Source organism: Phyllopteryx taeniolatus, chromosome 2 (genome assembly GCF_024500385.1).
Source record: "Phyllopteryx taeniolatus isolate TA_2022b chromosome 2, UOR_Ptae_1.2, whole genome shotgun sequence".
NCBI lineage: Eukaryota > Metazoa > Chordata > Actinopteri > Syngnathiformes > Syngnathidae > Phyllopteryx > Phyllopteryx taeniolatus.
In genome coordinates this window covers 24,050,009-24,073,952 of record NC_084503.1, presented here as the reverse complement: position 1 = coordinate 24,073,952, position 23,944 = coordinate 24,050,009, and the positions used below count along the sequence as shown (strand labels likewise).

General features: G+C 40.3%; 1 protein-coding gene and 1 long non-coding RNA gene across 5 annotated transcripts in view; one reads left to right on the top strand and one right to left on the bottom strand.

Moving 5' to 3' along the window:
* ntrk3b (neurotrophic tyrosine kinase, receptor, type 3b) overlaps positions 1 to 23,944 on the top strand; it is a 356,045-nt gene that overhangs the window by 83,068 nt on the left and 249,033 nt on the right. The window lies entirely within an intron of this gene.
* LOC133466070 (uncharacterized) lies at positions 15,697 to 19,605 on the bottom strand. Its single transcript, XR_009784833.1, has 2 exons — positions 19,467 to 19,605; positions 15,697 to 17,135 (listed from the first exon to the last, which is right to left on the bottom strand). It is a non-coding gene; the product is annotated as an uncharacterized LOC133466070 (long non-coding RNA).

The window sequence follows — 23,944 nt, the reverse complement described above, 5'->3', positions numbered from 1 at the left end:
TTGAAGAATGAGTTATATGACTGATTACTCACTGATTCTCCTTTTAATAATTTGACCTTACCTGACCAATATATGCATAGACTGAGTTACATGACCAACAAAAATAACGACTGTAATGATTGACATGTAGACCCGCAAATGTTTGCATTAAGAATGAGTCGAATGACTGACATGTAGTGGTTAACATTTTTCGTTATATGAATGAGTCACATGACCAGCCAGTGACTGCTATTGCCTTTAATTACCGACATGTAGATGTTTGCATGATGAAAGAGTCCTATAACCGACCAATAACTGGTGCTTCATGTTGATTGACCAAAGTCTGCTTAAAAAAATTAGTCACATGATTGACCAATCTGTGATGCTGCGTCTAATAACTGTCATCTAGACTGACCAATGTCTGTCACATGCACTTGCCATTACTGTCCCTCAACATAAAAGTGTTGTTACAAGGTCTCGGGCTTCCAACTCTTCTCCGCCACTTCTTTAGCCTGGTCTTTGTCCTGCCTGTGTCAAATTAAAGGTCAGATGGCTAGATGGCTGGGCGACTCTTTATTCTAATGCGACAGAGCGAGAATGAATCTGAAGGGAGCGTTGTCACGGTGGAGCAGGAAAGGTCAGTCCCTGTTGGGCGGTAGGATGCAGGGAGAGTCTCTCATTAAAATCCACCAGGCAACATTTTCTTATTGCTAAATGTCACTTCACTTTCATTCTCGGGTCAACTGGCCAGCCGGAGAATACCTTTAATTACAAGTGAAATAGTTCTCTGTTTACCTTGTCAAGACTTCGTCAGATGTAATGCTTTCCCTTCTTTAAGATTTGGGGCTAACTAATGTGTCGCTACTATATGATTTAATACATGAATGGCCTTTGACAAGACAACAACGCCAAAACAACAAATGCTTTATGGTCAGACGAACTTAATGGACCAGCTTTCTGTTGCACTTTTGAACTTCTCATCTGAAACAAACAACTATTTATTTTTAATGTCCACACATTGAGATACAATTAAGATGGGCTTTGATGGTTGGTCTTAAAGATATAAAACTGACTGGACAACGTCTGTATTAGGAATGAGTCACGTCACTGACCAGTCACTCATACTGACCAATGCTTGCATGAAATATAAGTCAACCAATGCTGAATGTGGTGATTGACTTGTAGACTGACCAGTGGTTCCAATCAACAATAAGTTACATAACTGACCAATCACCGGTGCTGTGTGTAATAGTTGACATGTAGACAGACCAATGTTTGCACAGACTATAGGCTCTTTCGTTACTTGTGCAAATCCAGTGCTGCGCTTGTTGTAGCTCTGTGAGGAGGCTGGGTAAACCCGGTTTTGGTAATTTCGTGGACCGATGTAGCCCCAGCGCAATTAAAAGTTTTAAAAGTCTGTGTGGGCGTCATCACAGGCTCTTTCAATCCTGTCCAATCAAAGCACCATCTCTCCTTCCTTTCGAAAGTGGCGTAGTAGTCCTGCATGGAGACATCTATATCTGGAAGAGGGCACAATGATCTGTGCGTGACTAGAGCATTGAACGTTAGCTGGTACCCTTATTAATACAGAATGAGCTGGTGAAAACTGCTAAAAATACAGTCCTGGTCACCATTATTGAACCCCTTCATTTTTTGCATAACCTGTATAATATCTTCAGAAATAAATGGAAATGGACCAAACTTATATCATCAGGATCTTTTAATTAGCAATCCAAAGTAATTTAACAAAGAAAATTGGTTTTTCAACTCAGATATTGAAATTTCAAAGAAAAAAAACAGAAAACAGCATGTGCAGCAATGTTGGCACCCCTCCTTAATATTTGGCTACACACCCTTTTGCAGTGATGACAGTCTCCAAACGTTTATTGTATCCTATAAGCTTTTTGCACTTCTCAGGTGGTATTTTCTCCGACTCTTCCTTTGCAGTTCTTGAACATTTGCAGAGTTATTTTCCCCAATGGCAGATTTCAGCGGAGCCCAAAGGGTCATTACTGGCCATTTTAAAACAGTTAATTGTTTCCTTTTCAACCAACCATTCCTGTGTGCTTTTGGATGTGTGCTTTGGGTCTTTGTCTTACTGGAGGACCCAAGATCTTCGCCTCAAACAATGTTTTCATACCCTGGATAAGACATTTCACTCTAAAATCTCTTGATAAATTTCTGATTTCATGATACCTGTGATACAGTCGAGGCCTCCAGTACCAGATGTAGAAAAGCAGCCCCCAGCATCATGGATCCTCCACCATGCTTTACTGCTGGCAGGGTGTTCTTTTCCTTAAAGCCTTATCCCCTATAACAATTGTTTCTTTACACCCCCCACCAACAGCCCATAGCTGCGTGGCCGCCAGTACGTGGGACGATTTTAAAAATATAATAACGATAATGTGTTCAATGAATTGATTTTGACACTGATTAAGAGGGTTAGATTCCCACTGTTGAAATAAGTCTGTCCTCCATCCCACATGTCCGAGGACCTCGTGTCTGTCTGTCTGTCTGTAGTCCCATTCGGCTTAAGTTTAGATGGACTCTCTGACACCAAAATCTTACTCCGCCAAGCGCATCTCCGAAGGCACACCCTCGTTCCGCCAACAAGCCCAGTTTGGCACAGATAGGTCTGCCAAATTGGCAAACCCACGAATCTTGCGCTTGCACAAAAATTAAGATGCACCAGGGGAGCTGGAGCCTGTCCCAGCTGACTTCTGGTAAAAGGTGGGCTACACCCTGGACTGGTCGCCAGTCAGTGGCAGGGAACATATCAAGACAGACAACCATTGACGCTCATGTTCACACCATCAATGTCAGTCAAATGTATCACTACACCATCAGTGACTTGCAACCAACTAATTACTGTTATTTTACTGTATGTAATGATTGACTTGTAGGCTGGCCAATGCAGTAGCACAAAGCAAGTGAATGTGTGTGTCTGAAGAAGTCATCAGGGTTTCTCCTTATTTGCCGGGTGTGAACTTGCAATGACGAATAGTAAAGTTTGCGTTAGTAAATGTTCCTGCTAACCTCGCCTGAGGGTGCGCAAGCATGCCGGAATTTGAGTTGAGCAGTTGTCCTAATCAGTGTCGGACCAAAATAGATGAGTCCACATGCTTTGGGGCATTTGATGAACAAGTCATTACTGCACCTGACTGCCTGTATGGGGATTCCAAACTCATGTTTGCATTGGGGGGAGGGGTGGGAGGAGGAGTGGGGGTGGGGCGGGGTGGGGGGAGGTATGGGGGGGTGGAGCAGATGCACAACTTTTGAAAGCAACCTGGATACTGTGGTAATGAATCAGGCTGTCCAAACAGATGGCAATCAATCACTGGACGGTTCCATGGATATAACCACCACGGCTGCTATTACTATCACCATTACTGCCATTGCTACTAATGTTGATATCACAACAATTAGTACAAACTACTACTACTATTTCTACTATTGTTATTTTTATCCTATCACTACCACCGTCTTATAATTGGGAATGTGGCTGTGTTCATAATTAACCAATCACATTCAAACTCATGTTAAATGGGAGTCAGAACACTCCTGACATCATTTAACGTGCCTCCAATTAAGCCTAATTAAAGTAGGCTGTTCTCGGCCGGCACTGTGAACGACTGGTTAGCACATCTGCCTCACAGTTCTGGGGATCGGGGTTCAAATCCCAGCCCCGCCTGTGTGGAGTTGGCATGTTCTCCCAGCCCCTGGGGGGGTTTTCTCCGGGCACTCCGGTTTCCTGCCACATCCCAAAAACATGCGTGGTAGGTTGATTGAAGACTTTAAATTGCCCGTAGGTGTGAATGTGAGTGCGAATGGTTGTTTGTTTATATGTGCCCTGCGATTGGCTGGCGACCGGTTCAGGGTGTAACCCGCCTCCCGCCCGAAGATAGCTGGGATAGGCTCCAGCAGCACCCTAGTGAGGATAAGCGATAAATAAAATGGATGGATGTCCTAGGAGGCATTTCTTTCTAGCAGAAGCCTGAAGTTTCCATGCTTACAGTGACTGCTATTTGGAATTGTTCATAATTCCCTCCCTCTTGACAAAGGCCGCAGTTCCAGTTGAAGAAAACAGCCCCAAAGCATGATGTTGACCCCACCATACTTCACTGTAGGTATTGTGTTCTTATGGTAATGAGCAGTGTTGTGTTCGCATTAAACATAGGTACCTTTTGAAATTATAGCCCAAAGGTTCTACTTTGGTTTCAAAATTTGGCAACAACACTACCAAACGCATGTGGGAAAATGTATTACGGTCAGATGAAACCAATTTTGAACTTTTTGGCCACCATTCCAAAAAGTATCCTATGTTTGCACTATGAGCTGTACTAGCTAGCACTAGCTGTTAGTTTACCTGTTTTTGTACAGTATTTTGTAGTGATGAATGTTGATGAAGTTGAACATTGTTTCATCAAAAACATCCTTGAATCCACATTAAATAATATTAGGAGCTCCTTCCATAATACAACACTGTTTGTGTTTCAGTGTCACCCTACACTGCGCAACTGTGCATCATAGCATAGCTACTGGGTTGTCAGGTTGGCAAAAATGACACACACAAAAAAATCTTTCTTTCAAAAAATGGCACTCTGCAGATTTTGAATTATAAGCAAGATGACTTTTCAAGTTATATGGTTCAAGTAAAAGTTGAATATCAAGTCAACATCAATTCCAGTTTTTAAGTTGTTGCCAAGAAAGTTGCAACTCCTAAAATTGGCAACTTGAGTCTGACTCGAGTCACCCCATCTCTGACTACAACTACAGGTACTACTACTACGACGACAATTCTACTATTATATAATAATCAGTTTAATGTTTGTCATGAAACATTAAACTCACCACTTGAGCACATTCTGGTTTAGATGCTGTGCTATTCCCATTTCATTCTGGTTCACATCCTATTTGGATGTCCGTATGAATGCAGCCATTCTGATTCACATATCAAAGACATTGCTTCAGGAATAAATCCGTCATGGAAGTCAAACATTTACTAGTTTTCTCCCAATTGACACACACACACATCTCTTGATTGCTAAATGTAAGTGTCAAAAACCGCATATATTAACAGCGCTCCTCTCCGGATGCGTAGTGTGAAGCTTCAGCAGGCCAATAGGCCAACGTGGGCTTCGTTAAATGTTTTTGTTTGCGTGGGCGTTATTGAGCGACTTTTCGCTCCTCCAAGAAATGCAGAGCAGCTGCTTATCTCCCCTCATCTTCCCCTCGTTCTATTTACCATCTATCCGGAGGAGTTCCTCCTACACGCGGGCTGTGCACTTATAGAAGAGCAGCAACTACTGTGCACTCCAGCCACGGAAATAATCGAATGGAACTCAGTAGTGTAGGCAAAAGCATATTCCCCCCCCCCCCTTTGTTCTGCACGTCTTAGGCTTTAAAGAGGATAGGCAAACTTTTGTGCTCAAGGGTCACATTTGATTTTTAATCAGACAGATGGTTCTAGTCGTTTGTCGATGAGAAAAAAAATAAAATTACATTTAACCTTTACAATAAATTTAATAATAATTATTTAACAAATGATTTAAGCAGGTGCACGGCACGTGGTTGACTAGCCATTAACCCATTAGCACATCTGCCTCACAGTTCTGAGGTCCAGAGTTCAAATCTGGCTTCCCCTGTGTGGAGTCTGCATGTTCTCCCTGTGCCTGCGCAGGTTTTCTCAGGGTACTCAGGTCTCCTTTTGATTCCAAAAAACATGGAAGGTAGTTCAATTGAAGACTAAATTGGGCGAAGGTGTGAACGTGAGTGCGAATGGTTGTTTGTCTGTATGTGCCCTGCGATTGGCTGACGACCAGTTCAGGGTGTACCCCGCCTCTTGCCCAGAGTCAGCTGAGATAGGCACCACCACACCCGTGGCCCTAGTTAGGATAAACGGCTCAGAAAATGGATGGATGGATGGAATTATTTAAGCAAATACAGCTATTTTTTAAAATGTATATGAAAATTACTAGAAATCTAGAACTAGATGTAATGCTTCACATTAAATAAATTAACCTATTTAATGAAAATAACTAAACATTAAAATTTTACCATATACATAAAATTATTTGCTTTACATTTTTAATCGTATTTAAAATTAATAAATTAACCAATTATTCAAGGAGATACATGAACAAAACAAAAAAAAACACAGCAATGCAATTTTTTTATTTTTAAATATTATTATTTATAATGCACTCATACATACTCATTCCGAGGAGCGGTGGGATCTGGATCGGCCCGGCAGCCATGCTCAACGTCCCGGGATTTTAAATTTTAATGCACTAACTGCACATGGGTCACACTTTCACAGGGTAGGGACAGTGACCGCTAGATGGGGACCTGGTCGTCAAATTAACGGGGGGAGGTGGGCATACACTCACTCAAAGGTGCCCCCCTTCTGGCTTGCTGGCTGCATTTGGTGGGAGCTCCCTCTCGTGCCCCGACCTATGCACAACTTCTATGACTTTACAGACTCCTGGACTGTCCACTCACTTGCACTTGCAGTTTCTAATGGTGTTTAGGTATAACATAGCTACTACCACCACAGTCCAATTGCACTTCTGGTTTCACTACCCTTGGCTTTTTCTGTTCTTGTCCTGTCCACGTCCTGTCGTTTTCTGTTCTATACGGTCTAGTCCCTCAATCACAGGGTGTAACACTACTGCTTAGTTAAAATTGTGACTTTAAAGTAACATTATAGGAGACCTGTAATGGATTTTTTTTGTCATTTTTCTCTGTCCTCTTTTAAGTCTCTCCCCGATCAAACCTTGTTCTGTCAGTCGGCAATTTTCAATAAATATCCATCCAAACACAAATAACTACAGAGGCAGTCTATAAAACACCCCTTGGACACAGAAAAATTGCTCCGATATAAAAAGAGGTACACAGATCCTTCATTCTGCATGACCAAGCAGCCGAGCAGGACAGTTTAAATAAAAAACAAACAAAACTAATCATGCTAAAGTTCAATGATATTATTTATCTTTTTTTTAAGCAAAGGGTTATTTAATACGATGTACTGTAAAACTTAAATGTATATATAAAATTGATAATATCCCAGATTGTCGCACTACTAGTCATTTTAAACTGCATACATTTCTTGAAATCTCGGCGCCCTTTGCATGATGGTCATTGCACCGGACTATTGCTCTATTAGTCATTCAAACTGCTCTAATTGCTAAAGAACTCTGCATCCTTTTGCACAATTGTCAAAAAAAAAAAGAAAAGAAAAGAAAAATTGTACCGGCATTACCAGATAGCAACCTTTTATTGCTCAGTGACAGTTTTTTCAATGTCTTTATGTCTCAAAAGTATTCTCTGTCAATTGACTGTCTGTTGTCATACTAGAGCGGCTCCAACTACCAAAGACAAATTCCGTGTGTTTTTGACATACTTGGCAAATAAAGATGATTCTGATTCTAAAATTCATTTTTTTACTGATGATATTTTATTAACATGAAATCATCCATCCATTCGCAATACCACTTATCCCTGTTCAGGGTCACAGGGTGCTGGAGCCTATGCCAGCCGACTTCGTGCGAAAGGTGGATTACACCCTGAACTGGTCGCCAGTCAGTCGCAGGGCACATATAGAGATGAACAAACACTCACATGCACACCGTCACAGACTGGGAACTGAACCCACGCAAAGTCAGGCGAATGTACCACTACATTATCAGTGACTCAACACTAAATCGGTTAACAATTTATTTGATTAGATAAATGAATAAAATATTACTAAAAGATGAATAAATGCATTTGAAAAAAAGGTAGATCAATGCAACAAATATTACAGAACCCTTGATTATAGTAAATGCTTGGTCAGGATGAAAGAGCAGAGCGGGCCTCATTCGGCCCACGAGCCGTACTTCGCTTTATATCAACAGGTCAGCTTTGCAGACATCTTATCTGAAATATGAGCACGACCTCTCATCCCAAATAGAACGTTTGGAGAGGAAGCCAAGTCGAAGTGACAAGGACAGGCCTTAAATTTACCAACGGAAAGGCTATACAAAAACTGACCAATTTGCTCCTCGCAACAAGAAATGCCCCATTGAAAATGCATTATTGAACCCACATTTTTCTTAGCACAAACTAATGCTGTTCTTAATGATAATATTTAAATTTGGATTACGTTAATTTACAGTTTATTTGTCCACCAAATAGTGCAACTTTTTCGCCATTGAAAGCATGGAGCAAATGATCACACCTTTTACCATATTATCTGGAAGGGTGCCTTGTTACTGATAAATAAGTTGATTTCTCTACGGATGTCGGATAATGGCAAGTGTGTCAAAAGAAAGGAAATATGAAATAATAAATGAAGATGTTCCAGTTAGGTACTGAACTAATATTTTGTTGTAATAGCACTGTTTCTTGGGATTGCTTCACATCTATGTTACATGGTGTACACTGATTTCATTGACAGATTGGTGAACTGCTATTTCGGCCAAGGAGGGACACAAATCCAGGGTTGACAATATATTTGCGAGTATAGAAATAGTTTGACCTTTTCGCAAACTCCGACCACCTTGGTGGAGGTAATAAATAATTCCTGCACCACTTCAGGACAATGGCAAGTAAAGTCGGCTTTCTGATATTCCTCAATTATATTTGCTGCGTTGCACCGCAGAATCCATCCTTGAATCACTAGCAATTCAGCTGACATCACTAGCACACATCCTGCCCACTGTGTGGGTGCGATTGTAAAAGCCGCCATTTGCTTGGCTGGGTGAAGGTTGTGTGGACCTGCTTTCCCTCCCACAGACTGCTGGGCCTCGCTCTCTCAGAGCTGAAGCCATGTGACCGTTGGAAATAGATGATGCTAGGGTGAAGGGTACTTCTAAATCTCCCACGGATCATTGCAAAGGCGCCATTGACGCCGTTATTCACCAACTTCCGCCTCCTACGACGCGAATACACAATTATATGTAAGTGCTGGTAAACGGAGCACGGCAAGTGTGTGTGTGTGTGTGTGTGTGTGTGAGTATGTGTGTAAGTGAGTCTGCGCGCGCAGTGGGGTTTGGGGTGTAGCAGCCGCTGCTTTAATCAGCGAAGCAAAGTGGTGATAATGCGCAATTGGCTTGCTTTTTGTCAACACGCCGCGGGCATTGTTTGACCTCTGATCACAAGCGGCAAACTCCACCAGTACAGTACAGTCCGTATCTCGCCTTGCTTATTTCCCAGACACGAATGCATGCGCAGCTCAAATTTGCATTGCTCCGATGTTTGGACGACAGTGTGGCTAATCTGAGAGTGTAAACAAACATGGAGCCTCGCTAGCCTCTGATAGTGCTGCCACAGAGCATGCTATCTTTTGGGGGTGATGTGCACTATACAAGGTGAAACGCTCTGGTGAGCCCTGGGTGACAAGCTGCAAAACTTGACCACAGGGAGTGAATCAGACCAGGCTGATGTCCTTGTCATTGGAGATTAGCTTTAGCCATGTTTCCGCCGAGTTGTACAGTCCAAGATGTGTCTAACCTGTGTGTATTAGGTACTATATGTTGAGGTAGGCCTTTTGTCTGTACTTCTTGTACTTGTGTGTTTCTATGGGAGTAATGTTGTCTGGAGTAATTGAAGTTGATCTGCAAATTTCCCGGCTTCCGAGGTAGTATCTTAGGCCTTGGGACTCTGTTCTGTGTGAAAGGTAATGACACAAAACTGCGGGTTAAAATTCATCGGTAAATTTCCTGACAGTAGTATTCCGGAGGTAGTAATTGAGGCCTCGTCGCTGATCTGTGTGACAGTCACAGATACAAAATGGAGGTTTGAAGTCAATCGGAGTATTTGCCAGCTTCCAAGGTAGTAGCTTAAGTTGTGACCAGGGGCCTCATGTACAAAAGGTGCTTACGCACAAAAACGTGGCGTCCGTTCTTCTTCACAGTACAATACCCCTCAGACAAACGTCACGCCCAGGGCTTGATATTACTGTAACTTCTCTTCTCTGTGGCTAGTTGTTTCCCAGAATTACCAGCTACTCAACATTTTCACTAGCCACAATTTCGTTGTTGTATAATTATGTTTAGTATTATTAAAGATAGATTAAAGCGCTAGATTCACAAACTTTAAATCTTATTGAGGGCTAAAAAAACAACAACGTGATAGCCAATATATTGGCCAATAGATGTAATAAACATTGATACAGGCTCTATACAGTACATGAACACCAATTCTACCCAAAATATTATTAAAGACAAAGAAGCGGAGTACTACTAATACAATACTACTACTAATTCACATAAAACACCTTAGCAATACCAAACATTGTGTGTTTGGTTATTTTGTTCCTGGAGCTCAGCCTCTACAAACCACAAGTGAGATTTAATACAATATTGATATGACAACATCAGCCCGCATATATTGCATTAAGTGGTTTGCCCGCCACAAACTTAACGAGTATCTTTTAAAGACCCAACAAATCGATGTAGAAATGAGGCAAAAAAAAAAAAAAAACACTCTAGGATATCAGAAGTGACCACACTTTGTAAGGGTAAGCTAATGGATAAGTTGTTTTTTTGAGAAACACCACATTGGTTAAAACTGGTGGCACAAGTGCGCAGGCAACATCCATTAGTCACAATTTAAGACCCATGATGCACTTCACTTAGAGCTAAAGTGGAAAGCTTTTTATGTTGTTATTACTGTAGTGCCTTATTGTACAAAAAAATGCTCCTCACTCTTAGTTGACCATACCCTTTTGTTTTTGCAGCTTCTTTGCGGTTACAGAGTGAACCATACAAACCTCAAGTCCATTTTGTGGGTCTGGCACAGACTCTAAAAATGTTTTAGAGTCTGTGTCCATGTTTAGTTGCTCTCAAGCATTGGCAATGTCCTGACAGAATGATGGGGGAGTGATCCATGGCCAATGTGTTATGCATATGAAATGCTAAGTTTTGATGATGGATTGTCACTTGACAACCAATCTGACTTAGATGGAAGATCGGGAGCAACAGTGACATATACAGGGACTCTTGAGTGCAATAAAAACAGACAAAGGGGGATTGAAGGGGTCTAATCCAACCCCTAATTAATTATTCACAAGATAAGTACCATGCAGGGCTATTGTAAGCCCCTTTGTGCTATGAGTAACTGGTGTCTTTTTCTTGCATTACTGTTCTGTGTAAAAGGTGGGGGTTTAAAGTAGATCCACAAATTTCCTGCCTGTAAAGGTAGTATCTGAGGGGTTGTGTTGCTGTTTGTGTGAAACTTAACATGAAAGAAATTATGGACAGACGAAATAAGGGTTTAAAGCAACACACACTTCTCAGATGCTATACTGGAAACCAGAAAATTCACCACACGACTTCAACCACCATTTTGTGTCTGAACATATTTTTCTGTTACCTTTCACAAAGAACAGCAACACAACGCCTTAGTTACTACCTCAGAAGTCCAGATATTTGTGGATTGACTTAAAACGACCATTTTTGTGTTGTTACACGGAACAGTGACACAAGCCAGGAAGTCGGGAAATTAACAAATAGACTTTTAACCCTTATTTTCTGTCTGCACCCTTCTTTGTTACGCTTCACACAGAACAGCAACACAAGGCCTCAGACATTATTACCTCACAAGCCGTGAAATTTGCAAGTCATCTTTGCAGAACAACACCTCAGATCAGGTTATTGGAAGCTTTTCTGTCTGAAAAGACACACTGAACAAAAAAGGTACAGACACATATGGGGGGGTTTAAAAAACAGAGCAGCCCGTATGTGATCCATGCGCCATACTTTGCCCACCCCTTGTGTAAAGTGTCCGGTAATCGTTAACTCTTCTGACCAGTGGCGGAGCCAGGGGTGAAACTGGTGAGTTGGAAAATGTATGTTTCATATATACCAAATATTACTTCTGTTAGTTGTATGCAACCTTCATGTTTTATTGTTCCATAGCTCTTCGTCAGCACAGTACTTATGTGTGTCCCGTCCATGTGTGTTTAGTCCAGAATCTGCGACATTTCTAAAGAGTCACAAGACACCCCCTTAATAATTGCTTTTCAAGGGGGCAAAACTTTTATCAGCACCTCCTCCTCCCCTGTTGACGATAGGTTTTCGAGGAGCATCACCAAAATGTTGGGCACGACACTGAATATTGTCTGGCAGTTTCACAGCTTATTATGACTCAGCTCAGGTGTTTTAAATTGTGAAAATAAATTACATATGCCTCATTTTAATGGTTTGTTTAGGGAGCTGAAAATTGTAAGCAGCGTAGCAATAGTGTGTAACATCCATAACCAGACAGCTTAATCGTGCGTGTTGGCTGTCCAGGTCCCGGCAGACAGCAGGTGGTCCCTGCCAATGACAGGTGGGGGTCTCCAGTTAATTTGAAGTGTTCTCTTCGGGCTTGAGGGACTCCATGTGTCAGCCCTAGCGTTGTGATCAATAGCCTTCGCCAACATGAAAGCTCGATCCTTCCTCTGTCAGTCCGTGGCGTCCGTGCTCCGCCATTGCGTTTGATCCTCCCGAGTGTTTGGTGTCCAAGGGGGGAGGGGGCCATGGGGTTGATTGAGGTAAGGCAAGCTTTTCTTCACCTGAACCCTCTGCAATGCTAAAAATAGAGAAGACTTGGACTCCTTAGGATTGCTTTAAAGGCGGTGTGAAGAAGCTTGTCTGTGGTGCGCCGGTCTTCCTATGGAGTACTTTCGTCATGTTGGATTTTCTCCTGGCAGCCAATCCCCAGAGGGCAAATGAGCTTGTCTGAATCCTGAGGCTTTGTTACACATACCGATAATTGGGCCAAATCTGAGCATTTCCCCTCCCTTGCGATCAAAGTCAGCAAAAACCCGACTATCGGATGTTTCTGAAAGAGTAGCCTGAGTAATACGGTAGTAGTAGTATCGTAGAGTGGGCCACATTACTTTGTTTTTTCCTTCTCCAATCTGCTTGTGAAATGGTCGGGCCGTCAATCGTAAATGCTAAACATGTTAGATATTTACGATCGCAAGGACAGAGTAATCCATCCATCCATCCATTTTCTGAGCTGCTTATCCTCATGTGGGTCGCGGGAGTGCTGGAGCCTATCCCAGCTATCATCGGCCAGGAGGCGGGGTACACTCTGAACTGGTTGCCTGCCAATCGCAGGGCACATACAAACAAACAACCATTCGCACTCACATTCACACCTACGGGCAATTTAGGGTCTTCAATTAACCTACCATGCATGTTTTTGGGATGTGGGAGGAAACCGGAGTACCTGGAGAAAACCCACGCAGGCACAGGGAGAACATGCAAACTCCACACAGGCGGGGCCGTGGATTGAACCCCGGCCCTCAGAACTGTGAGGCAGACGCTCTAACCAGTCGTCCGCCGTGCCGGGACAGAGTAATGTGAAAAGGAAATTTTCACGCTATGATAACACCAACCATCATATTTATCACCTCAATATGATTTTAAGATAACAGATAGCAGTGTTCTCACATTGTCTCATTGGTATCCTGATCACTTTGTTTTCATTGATGGTTGATAAAGTGGGGTACAAACATACCGATAACAGGGCCAAATTTAAGTATTTTTCTTCACTTATGCTGTGAGGTGTGTTAGAGTTATTTTCTTCCTGATCTGCTTAGAAAACAGTCAATTGTAAATGTTAAACTTGTTCAGTATTTACAATGTCAAATTCTTACCGAATATATGTCAACACCAATTTGGGTTGAGCCACGGACTGTGATTTTAACATGAAACGGAAGCTCGTGCTGTTGTCAGACACTAATAGAGGAGCAACCGGTTGTGTTGTGTTTGTCTCACAAGTCATTCACCACAGTAAAATTGACAATATTTTCTTACCTGACAATGTGCAGTACTTGTCAAACTATCAGTTAGCCTAGCTTCTATTTCTTCTATACCTGCTCCTGTTGTTTCTACTTCTTTGTATTTCCCAGCTAGTCTGGATTCCCTGCTGCACTGTGCTGCTTGTCACAGGTTAGTCATTGGTACAATGACAGGAGCTGGTTCTGTGTACGCAGTGCCGAGCCCTCTGACACAGGGGCTGCCAATCAAACCGGAGGCCCTTCGTGCGTATTTAGACAAAAAAGATGGGGAATTTTAGCAGTGTAGGTTACTATCCGATGGGGGAGGATGAGGTCATTTTCTTTCCCTTACTGCTAGAGCCTTTTGGCCTCTGACACACTGATGCCACAGGGCACCACAAGTGTGCTGGTGGGCTGATTCCTCAGTGACAGAGATGGATTGAAAAGGCCGAGTGCGGTCATTCGAAAGAAGAAAGTTTGTCGGGCTGCACGGTGAGAAAACTGAGAATAGTTACTGTTGAGAGGCTTTGGATAATTTTAAGTGAAACAGGGTCTCCAAAAGATTAATCAATTATCAAAATTGTTGCCGATTAATTTGATTCTAAATTAATTGACGATTAATTGTTTCACCTCTAAAAACATTCATTCATTCATCTTCCATTCCGCTTATCCTTATCACTAGGGTCGTGGACGTGGTGGAGCCTATCCCAGCGAGAGGCGGGGTAAACCCTGAACTGGTCGCCAGCCAATCGCAGGGCCCTCTGAAAACAATCAAATTGTAATAAATAATCATTAAAGTGAAGTAAGATGTTATGGGAAGGTTGATTGAGGGCTTTTGAATCGACAAAATACAGGATTTTATAAAAACTTATACGTTAGTGGAGGCTCAAGATTGTCAAGATGTTCCTCAAATTTACAGTATGTTAGAGATACGCAGTGCTTACAAAAAATGCACAATAGGTTAAAAGAAGACACTAAATCCTGTTCATTGTTTAAAAAAAACACAGTTTAGGTTAAATGAAGGCTCTTAGTAGTATTCAATGTTTACAAAGACACATGCGTTAGATTAATTGAAGATGCAAAATTGTCTTCAGTGTTTACAAAAAACTTATGTTTGGTTCATTGAATAATCCTAGTTGTAGTCAATGTATACATAAGCACATATGCCAGGCTATTTTCTTCGTGTAAATGTACGTTAGGGTTGTTGGAGAATCTTCATTGTCCTCTGTTTACAAAAATGTACGTTAGCGTCACTGTAGACTGTACTCAACGTTTACAAAAACTTGTAAATTAGGTTTGTTGAAGACTAAATTTTACATCAATGTTTACAAAAAAGGCTTACATATGATTAGAGCTGCAACAAATACTCGAATGTTTCGAGTACTTTGTATACAAAAAATGCTTGAGGAATTTTCTCTGCCCCTGGAAGCCACTTAATTAACTCATCCACTGCCAGCCCTCCCAGTTTGATTGAGTTTGATAATGTATTGGGAATTATGTGTGTTCACCTTTAAGAGGGCGGACAGGGGTGAGTTGTGTGACGTAATCATAATGAAAAGTCAGTCTGGGATAAGACACTGTTGTCATGAGTTGTGGCCAACAGCAGTTCGTAAGTTTGTGATTTTCTTGTGTTGCCTTGAGTTCAATAAAGCGACTGAAAGTACATTGGTGTAGCGTATATTAGTTGAATAAAAATGAAATTAATTTAGGAGAAAAGAATAAGCCGGAAGCGACGCCTGCGTTACTTCTGGTTTAGCGTAATTTTAAGTTTAATCGTTAAAATCAAACAAATTTGTTTTGTAAAGTAAACGGCACTTTTTAAATGTATAAAATTTAGGGAAAGTGACGAGAAACCTTTTTATTACTCTTGTAATCTGAAGGTTGCTACACTTTATGAAATTTTGAGTTCTAGATGACAGAGGTTTACTTAAGCTTAGAACACACACAAAATACAACCAAGAGGGGAATTTTATAGAATATTTAATGACATCTACAAGGGATCTAGAGGCAAACACACAAAGAGGTCTAAGTAAAGAACGAAAATAACACTAATAATGATAAAGAGAAGAAAAATAGGTGTATGAAGGTATTGGACTAAAGTTGAAAACGCGAGCGTTTAACGCGTCCATTCCGGACGGGAGAGAGAGAGAGGACAAAGTTGAGATTTTGTCTGGAGCTAGTAATTTCCCTGAAATTATTAGGCACTAATATTGTACAGTCTGGCAAGCACTCGCAGTGTCTACTCACGAGCGGAGATCAGCTGGTCTCTGGGAGTGGTCTCGGGAACCACGGAGACAGGTTTCGTTGAAGAAGAGAAAGATGTAGAAAGAAAAAAAAAAGAGGCGGAAGACGAAAAATGGTTGTTCGTCACGCCTCCTTGGGAAGATAATATTACAGTCTTTCTCCCCGCCTTGGATCGAGGTCCGCTAGCAATTTCAGAGCGATTACGCTTGGCTGGAAGCGTACCTGGTACCTTAGTGGCAGCTGCTCTGATCGCCTAGTGGTGGCCCACGGATAGGCTGGGAACCCAAATCTATTCTCAACCCAGCCTTTGCGGTTACTGAGTGGTGTGCCCGAACTAAGAAAGGGCAGGGGTGGCCGAGGCCAGCCCGTGGCTGCCGAGATCCCAGCAAGATAAGAGCTAAGAAGCCAGAGGAGAGAAAAAACACGAGAGCAAGAGAAGGCGGGAGTCGGGGGTTAAATACCCCGGGGGCGTTTCGAAGAGGCATGGAGAAACCTGGAGAAGACCACACCCATCAGGTTGGATCTAGTTTAGAATTTTGGCCCATAACATAGGTTTAAAAATCATATATTAATATAAATACCCTCAACTTTGTACTCCCTTTATTCAGAGGTCAAGCATATCGGACTGACTGTTTATATTTTCGTCTTGGCAAATCTACTGCTTATGATTCAAATCACATTTCATGCTGCTTATAGTCAAATCAAGACAAACAGTTCGCAAAATCTCGCAGCTGCGTTTGTAAAGTTGACACACTGACACAGACATCATGGCATACATTTGGAATAATTCTGCAGAGCTTGTGAAATATCAAAACAGACATTTATCCTTGGTTAAATATCAAATGAGAGTTCATGGGTTGCGGTTCCTTTCAACGCCAGCGGGTGTTGCCTTGTCCCAGCACTTGTTCCTATTCAAAGACAGATGGTCCGGTGGAACATCTGTCCTTTGATGCTTGGGAGTTCAGACTTCTAGGGTAGATGTTAATTAGTTTAGGGTCCACTAGGCGTCTTCTTGTGGGAGTCTCACAGCAAGGCGGCTTCCAAGAATGCAGTTTATCAGGCCGTGGGGAGTCACTGTGTCACCTCAGTTTGCCGGAAGCATGTCCGCTACATTGACGACACCTTCCTTTTACTACTATTTGAAATATACAGTAGCTGCCTGTTAATAGCAGGAAAGAGTTAATTGTCAAGCTGAGACACATCTCACAGAGCTTAACAAGCTCCCTGAATAAATTACGTCATGTTATAGTCGCGCTCACTGTAGTTGTGTATTATAGACAGTGTACTACTATCATATCTGCAAGTGGCGGCATTTTGAGTCAAGTACTGTAGGTGAAAAAAAAAAGATTTCGAGTGGCAAAGTTTGTGGAAAAAAAACTTTATCAAGGTAATATTTGTGTTTCCTATCGAGGTGTCTTCAGTTAGTCTGTTCTCAGCTAATAAACGTACAGCCATGAACCTACTATATTATTATGTCACATCATAAAATGCCACCTGCTTGAGTGAAGTTATGCCTATTTTTATTAATGCCTTGGGTTTTTTGTACACTTACAAGAAATGCTAATACTAAGAAAAAATGCTCAGTTTAGAATTACAGTTTCTTGCCTCACTGAAAATAGACAATAAAATACAGTTTGTTAGTCAATGTGAACTTGAGAAATAAAACAGTTGATTAAAAAAATAAAAATAATAGGTACTCATTGTTAAGTGAAATGGCTTATTTTTTTTCTTGTACATTCATAATTGGTCTCTTTTACCAAGCAAAAATATAATTAATCCCAATTCTCGATTATTCGATAACATTTTAGTAGGATACTAGAATACTAAAATATTCGATAGCCGCAGCCCTATGATTAATTGAAGATGCTAAATTGTGTTCAGAAAACACATATGTTAGGAATGCCAAATACTTAAACTGTCCTTGATGGTTACAGAAATGTACAGTCGGTACGGAAAGTTTTCAGACCCTCTTTAATTTTTCACACTTTGTTATATTGCAGCCATTTGTTAAAATAATTTAAGTTAATTTTTTTCCTCATTAATGGACACACAGCACCCCATATTGACACAAAAACAAAACTTAATTGACATTTTTGCTGATTTATTAAAAAAGAAAAACTGAAATATCACACAGCCATAAGTATTCAGACCCTTTGCTGTGACACTCATATTTAACTCGGGTGCTGTCCATTTCTTCTGATCATCCTTAACATGGTTCTACACCTTAATTGGAGTCCAGCTGTGTTTGATTATACTGATTGGACTTCATTAGGAAAGCCACACACCTGTCTATATCAGACCTTACAATGCATGTTCGATGGAAGCCTCTCCTCAGTGCAAGACACATGAAAGCCTGCATGGAGTTTGCTAAAAAACACATGAAGGACTCCAAGATGGTGAGAAATAAGATTCTCTACGTCTGATGAGAACAAGGTAGAAATTGTTGGCCTTAATTCTAAGTGGCATGTGTGGAGAAAACCAGGCACTGCTCATCACCAGTCCAATACAGTCCCAACAGTGAAGCATGGTGGTGGCAGCATCATGCTTTGGGTGTGTTTTTCAGCTGCAGGGACAGTGAGACTGGTTGCAATCGAAGAAAAGATGAATGCGGCCAAGTACAGGGATATCCTGGACGAAAACCTTCTCCAGTGTGCTCAGAACCTCAGACTGGTTCACCTTCAAAAAAGACATTGACCCCAAGCACACAGCTAAAATACCAAAGGAGTGGCTTCAGAACAACTCTGTGACTGTTTTTGAATGGCCCAGCCAGAGCCCTGACTTAAACCCAATTGAGCATCTCTGGAAAGACTTGAAAATGGCTCCCCACCAACTTTCACAGCCGGCCTGACAGAACTGGAGAGGATCTGCAAGGAGGAATGGCAGATGATCCCCAAATCCAGGTGTGAAAATCTTGTTGCGTCATTCCCAAAAAGACTCATGGCTGTATTAGCTCTAAAGGGTGCTTCTACTAAATACTGAGCAAAGGGTCTGAATACTTATGGCTGTGTGATATTTCAGTTTTTCTTTTTTAATAAATCAGCAAAAATGTCAACAATTCCGTTTTTTTTTTCTGTCAATGTGGGGTGCTGTGTGTACATTAATGAGGACAAAATTAACTTAAATGATTTTAGCAAATGGCTACAATATAAAAAAGAGTGAAAAATTTAAGGGGGTCTGAATACTTTCCGTACCCATTATGTCATACTGAATGTTTACAAAGCACGTGCATTAAGTTCGTCAGGGAAGACACTAAATTGTCTTCACTGCTTAGAAAAATGCATGTAAGATGCATTGAAGACTATTAGTCACGTTAAATGCTTACAATAACATGCACGTTAGGTCTGTGGAAAATGCTGTCTTCTAGTGATGAGCACGGCAGTTCTTTTGAGTGTACTGAAACATTCGAATCAGTTCTTTTAAAAGATTCGTTCAAAAGATTCGTTCGTCGAGATATATAAAAAGAAAAAAAAAAAGCTACATTATCACCTACCTGTCTTTCTCTCTCTCTCTCTCTCTCTCCGGAAGCTCTTGAACACCCGGCTTCGGTTGTGACTCATGAATATGCGTGCAGTGAGCTCAGCTAGCGAACATCCTTCCACGTTCCATAACGTCCAGCTAGGCTCTCGCCGGGCGGCGTGACTTGTCTGCATTCCACCGCGGTGGACTGCGTCACTGACACCAGCACCCGCCAGCCGGGCTTTCTGTTCACTCACCTTACTGTTATTGTCATCGGCTTAGTGGAAAGTGTCTGAGTGTCTTGAGAAGCGCTATATAAGTTTAATGTATTATTATTATGAAATTAAACGCCTTAATAATCTCATTAGAGACAGAGGGAATGATATGTATGTGTACATTTATAAATTTCTTATTGATTTACATTTAGTTTAAATGTGTGCTTGTTTTAATGTGCTCAACATTGGCCGTTAGCTTGAAACTGCTGCTAGTGAAAGCTATCCCCGCGAGGACATCAGGACTTCCGGTTAAAATCACTCATGAGTATGTTCATGGCATAGTATGCCGTTCCTTGCGCAAACGAATCACTCATCATACTAATACATCGCTCCTTAGCGGTTCACAAACAAAGAAGTTCAACAAACGAATCACTCTTCAGTTCCCCAATACACCAGTTCATGGAACGAATCACTCAGTTCACTTCAGTCCCTCCCCTGAACGAATCATTCTTCAGTTCTTCAGTCCCTCAGTATACCAGTTCAGTGAATGAATCACTGTTCACTTAAGTCCCTCCCCCGCCAGCCATGGTACAGTCTTTCTAGAGCCTTCAGAGGGAACTTCCAGTTCTTAAATTAGATGAAATTGTTCCCTTGTCCAAAAATGTATATATGATCTAAGCTGGTAGAAAAAATACTAAACAACAATTTTCAACGCTTGTATTTAGCCCTTTTCCATGGTTTTCTTGATAAACAAAATCACCAGGAATACAATTAAGCTTAAGCACGTCAAAAAGGACAAAGTATTATGGAATCAGCTGCATTTTTGTCATGTTTGTTGTGATCTTCAGGTAATATAAAGTACCTTGAGTGGTACCAGTCATTAAAATGAACAAGAAATTCAATAATCAAGGGTGGTCTAAACCTTTTTTTCCATGACTATATGTAGTTTTCATGTGTTCCAAATGGTCAAAAGTGTCATTGATAGTAAAATAGTAGATATGGTGTAAACAGTATATTATTAAAGAGCTGAAGTTGGATTTTACAAAAAAAAAACATTAACACAGCTAATATGGTTTCAAAAAGGGAGTGGGTTAAGACTCTCATTACTGTTAACAAAAACATGCATTTTAAGTTAATTGTAAACATAGTTGTCTTCAATGTTTACAGGAACGGATGTAAGGGTCATTAAAGATTGTAAGTAGTCTGCAAAGTAAACGCGTATGTTAGCTTTGTTGACAACTCTAAATTTTCCCCTGCTGCTGTGCAGCTGGATCCATAAAGCGTCCCTTTGAAAGTTATTTTAACGTTGAACATGAAAACTGTTGCGAAAGTCATCATTTAGTGTTTTCAGCAATATTCTTACAGCGGTAATGTTATTTTGTGTGCTCGTCAATATACCAAAACCAAGGGACAACGTGGCCTTGTAATGCTGGCAATAGTTTCCACAATTTTCAGCCATTTTATACGGCAAGATCAGGTTAATTGCAGTCGAATGCAACATCTTGTAAAGCCTTTGCCACATTCAAAGCGGATTATTGATAAAACACACGCGCGCACGCACACAATTTTCTTTTGAGATGAGGCAGCTCGAGAGTCTTTCAGAGACACTAACAATCGTCTGAAGTGACCTTAGCAATCACATCTTAAGACTCATGCAATCGTGTGATAATCAGCAAAAGGATTCTCGCTGTAATGTCACCTTGAGTGTGCTTTGCCTACGTTAGCATCATGCGTTTCAAAGCTACTCATCATTTAAACCCCCTAAAGTACAATTACCACTAGAATCTGAACCAGCGACTAGTTTTTCCTTTTTATCGGCACGTCATAATGCTATCTCCTGAAGGTTGAGGTGTCGTTAATGTTCTTAGCATGAACAGGAGGAAAAAGATAACTTCATCCAAGCTCATTTACTTGTCTAAGTTTGTAGAGACTTTTTATCTGTGGAATGAAAAACAATATTATTTGCGTAATATTTGTTTAGGTTTTTTTTCTTGAAAATATTATTTTTTTTCTGAAAAATATCTGACTTTTTCACAAAAAAATACAAACCTTTATTCTCCGAATATTACAACTTTTTTTCCTTTTTTATTTTCATATAAACAAAAGAATCCTCAAAACTGCTGCTTTTCATCTTGGCCAAAATACGACTTTATTCTTAAAAAAAAAAAAAAAAACTTTATTCTCCTACGTTTTAATCAATTACACATCCTTTTATATAAGGGAAATGTGTTTATTCTCATGATACTGCAACATTTCCCCACAAAAATATTAAAACATTTTATCTTTACACATCCTATTTTGTTCTTACACTATAATAAGGGTTTATACCGGTATTTAAAAAAAACAGCAACTTTAGATGTAAAATTTTTTATTTATTTGCTAAATAAAGCCACTTTTTCTAAAAAGCATGCAGATTTCTATATCGAAAACGAATTGTGTTCATCTTCAGAACTTTGTGACATTTTTTTGTGCATATCAAATGCAATAAAAGCTCAATTCACTAAGCCCAAAAATGTTATGCCGTCATTTAGCATGTGTGTTTGCAACCAAAAAGTCTGGAAAAAAGAAAAAAAACAATTACCTGACCACCGACAATAACACTACTTGCTTGTCACGTTAAAGTCTGACATTTTTCTCATATGCCTTTTATTTAATACGGAGCAGCTCTCTTTTGCTTGTAATTAAATTCCCCGATGCTAATGGTCCAATTAAGTCTGGAGGAATTAAAGAAAGACAATTGTGCTTAATTAAGTCATGTTATAGCAGCACATAAAACATTGACGTTGACTGGCGTGCCTGGTGTTGACATTTTAAAATCGAATCTGTTCAAATATTTGCCTGGCAAACTTTTTCACTCAATAAAAAGTGACCTTAGTGGAAATTTCAAGACAGGGTCTTTTCATTTTCAGTTTGACAGTCAAGTGTGTATGCAAAAAGTTTGTATTGTGGACAAGCCGGAGGGTAAACTTGACTAAACAGTGACAAAAAAATTTAATAATAATAATTAAAAAAAAAAAATAATAAATTAAAAAAAATATATATATATATATATGTATGTAGACTGAAGTAGCTCTATGCGCTCTCGACGTTGATCTGATCTTTAACACCAACAAAATTGAACAAAAGTTACTTCTAAAAAAAAAAAAAAATGCTCAATTAACACAAAATGATGGTTTGTAAATAAATATGATAAATAAAATTCACTAAACAAAACAAACCTGTGTAATTTTCTTTAAAATTGACCAAACAAATATTAATTTGTATTTAACAGAATTGCTGACCACAAAAAAACCTATAAAAAAACATGAATAATTAAAAATAATTATTCTAAAAGTAATAAAACATTGAAATAAGAAATAGTATAAAAAAGCAAATTATGACAAACAAAGTAAAACAAATACCAAATCAAATATTCAAAAAAAACATAATTCTCTATCATTTGTTTTAACCAGGATGTGATTGATTGTGGTGACTACAACAAACAGTTACAAACGTAAAGTAAGTTGATTAATTATTAGTCAAACATTAGTGCTTAGTGTTCACTCAATAAAATCAGTCAATAATGTGACTGACTGACAAGATGAATTTCCATTTAATACAGTTTACAAACATTTATTTTTATTATTTGAAGCTACTAGAACTCATCATTCTCATCCACCAGTTTGAGTCTTAAACAGTTTGCTATTCCGTTTTCGGCTGTGGTTGGAAGTAACAACAAAGTAACAAACCTTGTTACTGTACTTTAGTAGATTTTCAGTAGGGTTGGGAACGATAAACCGATACGACCGGATATCCGTTCGTAAAGGCGAGAGATACGACTGTATCGGTAGCAGACTAGGTTATCAAAATCCACCAGGAATCCTTAGATACATCGGTTGTAGGGCTGCGGACCCGATATTGCGAGGCCAGGAATTGGTTGCCTGAAGGGGTTTATGGTTTTTATCTCGTAAAACAAATGCCAGAGGTCTCGCGCTGTGTTCCGAAAGTAACGTTGTGCTTACAACCAAACACAGCAGTGCTGGATACTGGTGACGCTACTAGTTTAACTACATTTCTCCGTAGCGTCACCACTTCAGCATCAAATAGCTTTTCAGTAGTTAAGCTAATTTCGTAGTCACGACAATAGCAAAGTAGCGTTCCTACAGGAGCTGTAAACATTGAATGCGATGTCACGTCACATACCTTATCTCAAGTCCGCCATCGATACCGGTGCCGGCGGCGAAATGTGCACAGCAGATTGGAAATATGCAGAAAATATGGCAAAGGTAGGTACATCTCACTTCTTGCTCAAATTGGC